Source organism: Tursiops truncatus, chromosome 8 (assembly GCF_011762595.2).
Source record: "Tursiops truncatus isolate mTurTru1 chromosome 8, mTurTru1.mat.Y, whole genome shotgun sequence".
NCBI classification, from domain to species: Eukaryota; Metazoa; Chordata; class Mammalia; order Artiodactyla; family Delphinidae; genus Tursiops; species Tursiops truncatus.
In genome coordinates, this window is record NC_047041.1 from 25106013 (window position 1) to 25115481 (window position 9469).

The following is a 9469-nucleotide window of genomic DNA, read 5'->3' on the forward strand; positions in this document are numbered from 1 at the left end:
GTCAGGGCTTCACCACTTTGTGTGCTGAGGGACTGAGAAAAGAAAAAAGAAAAGAAAGGAACATTGCATGAAGTCTGGTGACAGCCGGTGATGAGAACCAGAAGGAAGGCTCTGGGGTCGGGGCACCATACCCTGTGAGGCCCTGGGGCTGCTGCCAGGCTCCATGGAGGCTCAGGAATTCCCAGTTACTTCCCCAAGTGGGGGGCTGCCAACTTACCGTCTGGGCCAAGGACCCACTGCTCGTTCAGTCTTCCTGCGGTCAGCCCTTAGTCCTGAGAGCGATGCTCTCACAGGCTACACCGGGGAGCATGGGGACAGTTTACTGAGCAGTGCAGCCCTCCTTACTGTCATGCTTTGGACCACTTCCATGGTCCCGAAAATGTCCCTCATGCCCTTAGCTATCACTCCATCCCCTCGGCAGCCCCTGACAACCAGGAAACCACTATCTGACTCTGTGGATCTACCTGTTCTGGACGTTTCTCCTCAGTGGGGTCACACCCTGCGTATCCTTCTGTGTCTGACTTCTCTCGCGTAGTGTAGTGGCCTCAGGGTGCATCCACGTGGCAGGGAGTGTCATGGCTTCAACCCTTTGTGGGGCCTAGTGACGTAAAGAAGACAAGAGACAAGAAAGGAACGTTGCATGCAAGTCTGGTGACAGCCGGTGATGAGAAAACGAGGGGAGGCTAGGAGGCTGGGGGCGCCATGCCCTGTGAGGCCCTGGGGGTAATGCCAGTCTCTGTGGAGCTTCAGCAACTCCCAGTCGCTACCCTAAGTGGGGGTCTGCCAACTGCATGTGTGGGCATAGGACCCACTGCTCGTTCAGTTTTCCTGTGGTCAGCCCTTGGTCTTGAGAGAGATGCTCTCACAGGCTGCAGTAGTGAGCATGGGGACAGTTCAGTAAGCTGTGTAGCCGTCCCTACTACCGTGCTTTGGACCACTACCATCACACCAAAAGTGTCCCTCACATCCTAAGCTACCAGTCCGTCCCCTCGCCAGCCATGAAAACCAGGAACCCAAGCTCTGACTATGTGGATATACCTGTTCAGGACGTTTCTCCTCAATGGTGTCACACCTTGTGTGTCCTTCTGTGTATGACTTCCCTCGGTGAGCATCGTGTCCTCAGTGTGCATCCATGGGGCAGCGAGTGTCAGGGCTTCACCCCTTTGCGTGCTGAGGGACAGAGAAAAGAAAAAGAAAAGAAAGGAAAATTGCATGCAAGTCTGGTGACAGCCGGTGATTACAACCATAGGGAAGGCTCTGGGGGCAGGGACGACATGCCCTGTGAGGCCCTGGGGCTGCTGCCAGTCTCCGTGAAGGCTCAGAACCTCCCAGTCACTTCCTCGAGTTAGGGGCTACAAACTGTGCGTCTCGGCCCAGGACCCACTGCTCGTTCAGTCTTCCTGCAGACAGCGCTTCTGCCTGAGAGCCATGCTCTCACAGGCTGCACCGGAGCACGGGGGACACTTTACTGAGCTGTGCAGCCGTCCCTACTGCCATGCTTTGGACCACTTTCATCACCCGAAACATGTCCCTATTGCACTTAGCTATCACTCCATCCCCTCACCAGGCCCTAACAACTAGGAACCCACTCTCTGACTATGAGGATCTACCACTTCTGGACGTTTCTCCTCAGGGCTGTCACACCCTGTGTGTCCTTAGGTGTCTGACTTATCTCACTGAGCATCGTGTGCTCAGGGTGCCTCCAAGTGGCAGCGAGTGTCAGGGCTTCAATCCTTTGCGTGCTGACGGACGTAAAAAAGATAAAAGAAAACAATGGAACATTGCATGAAAGTCTGGTGACAGCCGGTGATGAGAACCAGAAGGAAGGCTCTGGGGTCGGGGCACCATACCCTGTGAGGCCCTGGGGCTGCTGCCAGGCTCCATGGAGGCTCAGGAATTCCCAGTTACTTCCCCAAGTGGGGGGCTGCCAACTTACCGTCTGGGCCAAGGACCCACTGCTCGTTCAGTCTTCCTGCGGTCAGCCCTTAGTCCTGAGAGCGATGCTCTCACAGGCTACACCGGGGAGCATGGGGACAGTTTACTGAGCAGTGCAGCCCTCCTTACTGTCATGCTTTGGACCACTTCCATGGTCCCGAAAATGTCCCTCATGCCCTTAGCTATCACTCCATCCCCTCGGCAGCCCCTGACAACCAGGAAACCACTATCTGACTCTGTGGATCTACCTGTTCTGGACGTTTCTCCTCAGTGGGGTCACACCCTGCGTATCCTTCTGTGTCTGACTTCTCTCGCGTAGTGTAGTGGCCTCAGGGTGCATCCACGTGGCAGGGAGTGTCATGGCTTCAACCCTTTGTGGGGCCTAGTGACGTAAAGAAGACAAGAGACAAGAAAGGAACGTTGCATGCAAGTCTGGTGACAGCCGGTGATGAGAAAACGAGGGGAGGCTAGGAGGCTGGGGGCGCCATGCCCTGTGAGGCCCTGGGGGTAATGCCAGTCTCTGTGGAGCTTCAGCAACTCCCAGTCGCTACCCTAAGTGGGGGTCTGCCAACTGCATGTGTGGGCATAGGACCCACTGCTCGTTCAGTTTTCCTGTGGTCAGCCCTTGGTCTTGAGAGAGATGCTCTCACAGGCTGCAGTAGTGAGCATGGGGACAGTTCAGTAAGCTGTGTAGCCGTCCCTACTACCGTGCTTTGACCACTACCATCACACCAAAAGTGTCCCTCACATCCTAAGCTACCAGTCCGTCCCCTCGCCAGCCATGAAAACCAGGAACCCAAGCTCTGACTATGTGGATATACCTGTTCAGGACGTTTCTCCTCAATGGTGTCACACCTTGTGTGTCCTTCTGTGTATGACTTCCCTCGGTGAGCATCGTGTCCTCAGTGTGCATCCATGGGGCAGCGAGTGTCAGGGCTTCACCCCTTTGCGTGCTGAGGGACAGAGAAAAGAAAAAGAAAAGAAAGGAAAATTGCATGCAAGTCTGGTGACAGCCGGTGATTACAACCATAGGGAAGGCTCTGGGGGCAGGGACGACATGCCCTGTGAGGCCCTGGGGCTGCTGCCAGTCTCCGTGAAGGCTCAGAACCTCCCAGTCACTTCCTCGAGTTAGGGGCTACAAACTGTGCGTCTCGGCCCAGGACCCACTGCTCGTTCAGTCTTCCTGCAGACAGCGCTTCTGCCTGAGAGCCATGCTCTCACAGGCTGCACCGGAGCACGGGGGACACTTTACTGAGCTGTGCAGCCGTCCCTACTGCCATGCTTTGGACCACTTTCATCACCCGAAACATGTCCCTATTGCACTTAGCTATCACTCCATCCCCTCACCAGGCCCTAACAACTAGGAACCCACTCTCTGACTATGAGGATCTACCACTTCTGGACGTTTCTCCTCAGGGCTGTCACACCCTGTGTGTCCTTAGGTGTCTGACTTATCTCACTGAGCATCGTGTGCTCAGGGTGCCTCCAAGTGGCAGCGAGTGTCAGGGCTTCAATCCTTTGCGTGCTGACGGACGTAAAAAAGATAAAAGAAAACAATGGAACATTGCATGAAAGTCTGGTGACAGCCGGTGATGAGAACCAGAAGGAAGGCTCTGGGGTCGGGGCACCATACCCTGTGAGGCCCTGGGGCTGCTGCCAGGCTCCATGGAGGCTCAGGAATTCCCAGTTACTTCCCCAAGTGGGGGGCTGCCAACTTACCGTCTGGGCCAAGGACCCACTGCTCGTTCAGTCTTCCTGCGGTCAGCCCTTAGTCCTGAGAGCGATGCTCTCACAGGCTACACCGGGGAGCATGGGGACAGTTTACTGAGCAGTGCAGCCCTCCTTACTGTCATGCTTTGGACCACTTCCATGGTCCCGAAAATGTCCCTCATGCCCTTAGCTATCACTCCATCCCCTCGGCAGCCCCTGACAACCAGGAAACCACTATCTGACTCTGTGGATCTACCTGTTCTGGACGTTTCTCCTCAGTGGGGTCACACCCTGCGTATCCTTCTGTGTCTGACTTCTCTCGCGTAGTGTAGTGGCCTCAGGGTGCATCCACGTGGCAGGGAGTGTCATGGCTTCAACCCTTTGTGGGGCCTAGTGACGTAAAGAAGACAAGAGACAAGAAAGGAACGTTGCATGCAAGTCTGGTGACAGCCGGTGATGAGAAAACGAGGGGAGGCTAGGAGGCTGGGGGCGCCATGCCCTGTGAGGCCCTGGGGGTAATGCCAGTCTCTGTGGAGCTTCAGCAACTCCCAGTCGCTACCCTAAGTGGGGGTCTGCCAACTGCATGTGTGGGCATAGGACCCACTGCTCGTTCAGTTTTCCTGTGGTCAGCCCTTGGTCTTGAGAGAGATGCTCTCACAGGCTGCAGTAGTGAGCATGGGGACAGTTCAGTAAGCTGTGTAGCCGTCCCTACTACCGTGCTTTGGACCACTACCATCACACCAAAAGTGTCCCTCACATCCTAAGCTACCAGTCCGTCCCCTCGCCAGCCATGAAAACCAGGAACCCAAGCTCTGACTATGTGGATATACCTGTTCAGGACGTTTCTCCTCAATGGTGTCACACCTTGTGTGTCCTTCTGTGTATGACTTCCCTCGGTGAGCATCGTGTCCTCAGTGTGCATCCATGGGGCAGCGAGTGTCAGGGCTTCACCCCTTTGCGTGCTGAGGGACGGAGAAAAGAAAAAGAAAAGAAAGGAAAATTGCATGCAAGTCTGGTGACAGCCGGTGATTACAACCATAGGGAAGGCTCTGGGGGCAGGGACGACATGCCCTGTGAGGCCCTGGGGCTGCTGCCAGTCTCCGTGAAGGCTCAGAACCTCCCAGTCACTTCCTCGAGTTAGGGGCTACAAACTGTGCGTCTCGGCCCAGGACCCACTGCTCGTTCAGTCTTCCTGCAGACAGCGCTTCTGCCTGAGAGCCATGCTCTCACAGGCTGCACCGGAGCACGGGGGACACTTTACTGAGCTGTGCAGCCGTCCCTACTGCCATGCTTTGGACCACTTTCATCACCCGAAACATGTCCCTATTGCACTTAGCTATCACTCCATCCCCTCACCAGGCCCTAACAACTAGGAACCCACTCTCTGACTATGAGGATCTACCACTTCTGGACGTTTCTCCTCAGGGCTGTCACACCCTGTGTGTCCTTAGGTGTCTGACTTATCTCACTGAGCATCGTGTGCTCAGGGTGCCTCCAAGTGGCAGCGAGTGTCAGGGCTTCAATCCTTTGCGTGCTGACGGACGTAAAAAAGATAAAAGAAAACAATGGAACATTGCATGAAAGTCTGGTGAGAGCTGGTGATGAGAACCAAAGGGAAGGCAGTGGGGCCGGAGGCGCCATGCCCTATGAGGCCCTGGGGCTGCTGCAAGTCTCCGTGGAGGATAAGCAACTCCCAATCATTACGCCAAGTGGGGGGCCACCAACTGAGCGTCTGGGCCCAGGAGCCACTGCTCGTTCAATCTTCCTGCAGTCAGCCCTTCATCCTGAGAGTGATGTTCTCAAGTCTACAAAGGGGAGCATGGGGACAGTTTACTGAGCTGTGCAGCCGTCACTACTGCTGTGCTTTGGACCACTTCCATCACCCCCATATGTCCCTCATGCACATAGCTATCACTCCGTCCCCTCGCCAGCCCCTGACCACCAGGAACCCACTTTCTGACTCTGTGGATCTACCAGTTCTGGACGTTTCTCCGCAGTGAGGCCACATCCTGTGTGTCCTTCTGTGTCTGACTTCTTTCGCTGAGCATCGTGTTGTCAGGGTGCATCCACGAGGCAGCGAGTGTCAGGGCTTCACCCTTTTACGTGGCCTAGTTGGGTAAAGAAGACAAGAGGAAAGAAACGAATGTTGCATGCAAATCTAGCCACAGATGGTGATGAGAAACAGAGGGGAGGCTATGGGGATGAGGGCACCGTGCCCTGTTAGGCTCTGGGGCTGCTGCCAGTCTCTGTGGAGGCTCAGCAACTCCCAGTCACTTCCTGAGCGTCTGGGCCCAGGACCCACTGCTCGTTCAGTCTTCCTGCAGTCAGGCCTACCTCCTGAGAGCGATGTTGTCACAGGCTACAATAGGCAACCTGGGGACAGTTTACTGAGCTGTGCAGCCATCCCCACTGCTGTGCTTTGGACCCCTTCCATCACCCCAAAAATGTCCCTCAGACCGTTACCTATCACTCCGTCGCCTCGCTAGCCCCCGACAACCAGGAACCCAATCTCTGACTATGTGGATCTACCTGTTCTGGACGTTTGTCCTCAGTGGTGTCACACCCTGTGAGTCCTTCTGTGTTTGACTTCTCTCCCGTAGGGTAGAGGTCTCAGGGTGAATCCAATATCAGCGAGTTTCAGGGCTTCACTCCTTTGCGTGGCCTAGTGAGGTAAAGAAGACAAGATAAAAGAAAGGAACGTTGCATGCAAGTCTAGTGACAGCCGGTGATGAGGAACAGAGGGGAGGCTCTGGGGCTGGGGGTGCCGTGCCTCGTGAGGCCCTGGGGCTCCTGCCAGTCTCCTTGAAGGCTCAGCAAGTAACAGTGACTTCCCCACGTGGGGTGCACCAGCCGAGCATCTTGGCCGAGAACCCACTGCTCGTTTAGTCTTCCTGCACTCAGTCCTTGGTCCTGAGGGCGATGCTCTCAGAGGCTGCACCGGTGCATGGGGGACAGTTTACTAAGCTCTGCAGCCATCACCACTGCCATGTTTTGCACCATTTCCTTCTCTCGAAAAATGTCCCTCACGTCCTTAGTTATCACTCCTTCCCCTCGCTAACACCTATCAGGAACCCACTCTCTAACTATGTGGATCTACCTCTTCTGAATGTTTCTGCTCAGTGGGGTCACACCCTGTGTGTCCTTCTGTGTCTGACTTCTCTCGCTGAGCATCGTGCTCTCAGGATGCATCCATGTGGCAGTGCGCGTCAGGGCTTCACCCCTTTGCATGGCCTAGTGACGTAAAGAAAACAAGAGAAAAGAAAGGAACGTTGCATGCAAGTCTGGTGACAGGCGGTGATAAGAAACAGAGGGGAGGCTTTGGGGCCGGGGGCCCCGTGCCCTGTGGCCCTGGGGCTGCAGTGAGTCTCCGTAGAGGCTCAGCAACTCCCAGTCACTACCCCAAGTGGGGACCCGCCAATTGAGAGTCTGGGCACAGGACCCACTGCTCGTTCACTCTTCCTGCAGTCAGCCCTTCGCTCTGACAGCCATGTTCTCACAGGCTACAAAGGGCAGCATGGGGACAGTTTACTGAGCTGTGCAATCGTCCCTACTGCCGTGCTTTGGACCACTTCCATCAGCCCCTAACTGTCCCTCATGCACTTAGCTATCACTCCGTCCCCTCGCTAGCCCCTAACCAACAGGAACCCACTCTCTGACTATGTGGATCTACCTGTTCTGGACGTTTCTCCTCAGTGGGGTCACACACTGTGTGTCCTTCTGTGTCTGACTTCTCCCGCTGAGCATCGTGTTCTCAGGCTGCATCCACCTGACAGCGAGTGTCAGTGCTTCACCCCTTTGCATGGCCTAGTGATGTAAAAAAGAGAAGATAGAAGAAAAGAACGTTGCATGCAAGTCTGCTGATAGCCAGTGTTGAGAAACAGAGGAGAGGCTCTGGGGCCCGGGTCGCCATTCCCTGTGAGGCCCTGCGGCTCCTGCCAGTCTCCTTGGAGGCTCAGCAAGTACCAGTGACTTCCTCATGTGGAGTGCGCCAGCTGAGCGTCTTGGCCGAAAACACACTGCTCATTCAGTCTTCCTGCGGTCAGCCCTTCGTCTTGAGGGCAATGCTCTAAGAGGCTGCACCGGTGCACGGGTGACAGTTTACTAAGCTCTGCAGCCATCACTGCTGCCATGTTTTGGACCATTTCTTTCTCCCCAGAAATGTCCTTCATGCCCTTTCCTATCACTCCTTCTCCTCGGCCAACCCTGACAACGAGGGACTTATTCTCTGACTCTGTCGATCTACCTGTTCTAGACGTTTCTCCTCAGTGGGGTCAGACACTGTGTGTCCTTCTGTGTCTGACTTCGCTCGCTGACCATCGTGTCCTCAGGGTGCATCCACGTGGCAGCGAGTGTCTGGGGTTCACCCCTTTGCATGCTGAGGGACGGAAAAAAGATAAAAGAAAACAATGGAATATTGCATGTAAGTCTGGTGACAGCCGGTGATAAGAAGCAGAGGGAAGTCTCTGAGGCAGGTGTTGCCGTGCCCTGTGAGGCCCTGGGGCTGCTACCAGTCTCCGTGGAGGCTCAGCAAATCCCAGTCACTTCCGCAAGTGGAGGGCCGCCAACTGAGCGTGTGGCCCCAGGACCCACCGCTCGTTCAGTCTTCCTGCGGTCAGCCCTTCGTCCTAAAAGCGATGCTCTCACAGGCTGCACCGGGGAGCATGGGGACAGTTTACTGAGCTGTGCAGGCATCACTACTGCCATACTTTGGACCACTTCCGTCACCCGCAAAATGTCGCTCATGCACTTAGCTATCACTCCGTCACCTCGCCAGCCCTTGACAACCAGGAACCCACTCTCTGACTCTGTGGATCTACCTGTTGTGGATGTTTCTCCTCAGTGGTGACACACACTGGGTGTCCTTCTGTATCTGACTTCTCTCACTGAGCATCGTGTTCTCAGGATGAATCCACGCGGCCGTGAGTGTCAGGGCTTCATCCCTTTGCATGGCCTTGTGACGTAAAGAAGACAAGAGAAAAGAAAGGAACGTTGCATGCAAGTGTGGTGACAGCCGGCGATGAGAAACAGAGGGGAGGTTCTGGGGCCGTGGGCACCATGTCCTGTCAGGCCCTGGAGCTGCTGCCAGTCTCCGAGGAGGCTCAGAAAATACCAGTGACTTCCCCACGTGGGGGGCGTCAGGAGAGCATCTTGGCCGAGAACCCACCGCTCGTTCAGTCTTCCTGCGGTCAACCCTTTGTCCTGAGAGCGATGCTCTCACATTCAGCACCAGTGAGAGGGGACAGTTTACTAAGCTCTGCAGCCATCACTACCACCATGTTTTGGACCCTTTCCGTCATCCAAAATACGTCCCTCATGCCCTTAGCTATCACTCCTCCCCCTCGGCAGCCCCTGACAACGAGGGACTTACTCTCTGACTCTGTGGATCTACCTCTTCTGGACGTTTCTCCTCAGTGGTGACACACACTGGGTGCCTTTCTATCTCTGACTTCTCTCGCTGAGCATCGTGTGCTCAGGGTGCATCCACGTGGCAGCGAGTGTCAGGGCTTCATCCCTTTGCGTGCTGAGGGACTAAGAAAAGAAAAAACAAAAGAAAGAAATATTACACGCAACTCTGCTGACAGCAGGGATTATAGGCAGAGGGAAAGGTCTGGGGTGGGGGCGCCGTGCCCTGTGAGGCCCTGGGGCTGCAGTGAGTCTCCGTGGAGGCCCAGCAACTCCCAGTCACTACCCCAAGTGGGGAGCCACCAACTGAGTGTCCGGGCCCAGGACCCACTGCTCGTTCATTCTTCCTGCAGTCACCCTTTGTCCTGAGAGCGATGCTCTCACAGGCTGCAACGGGGAGCATGGGGACACTTTACTGAGC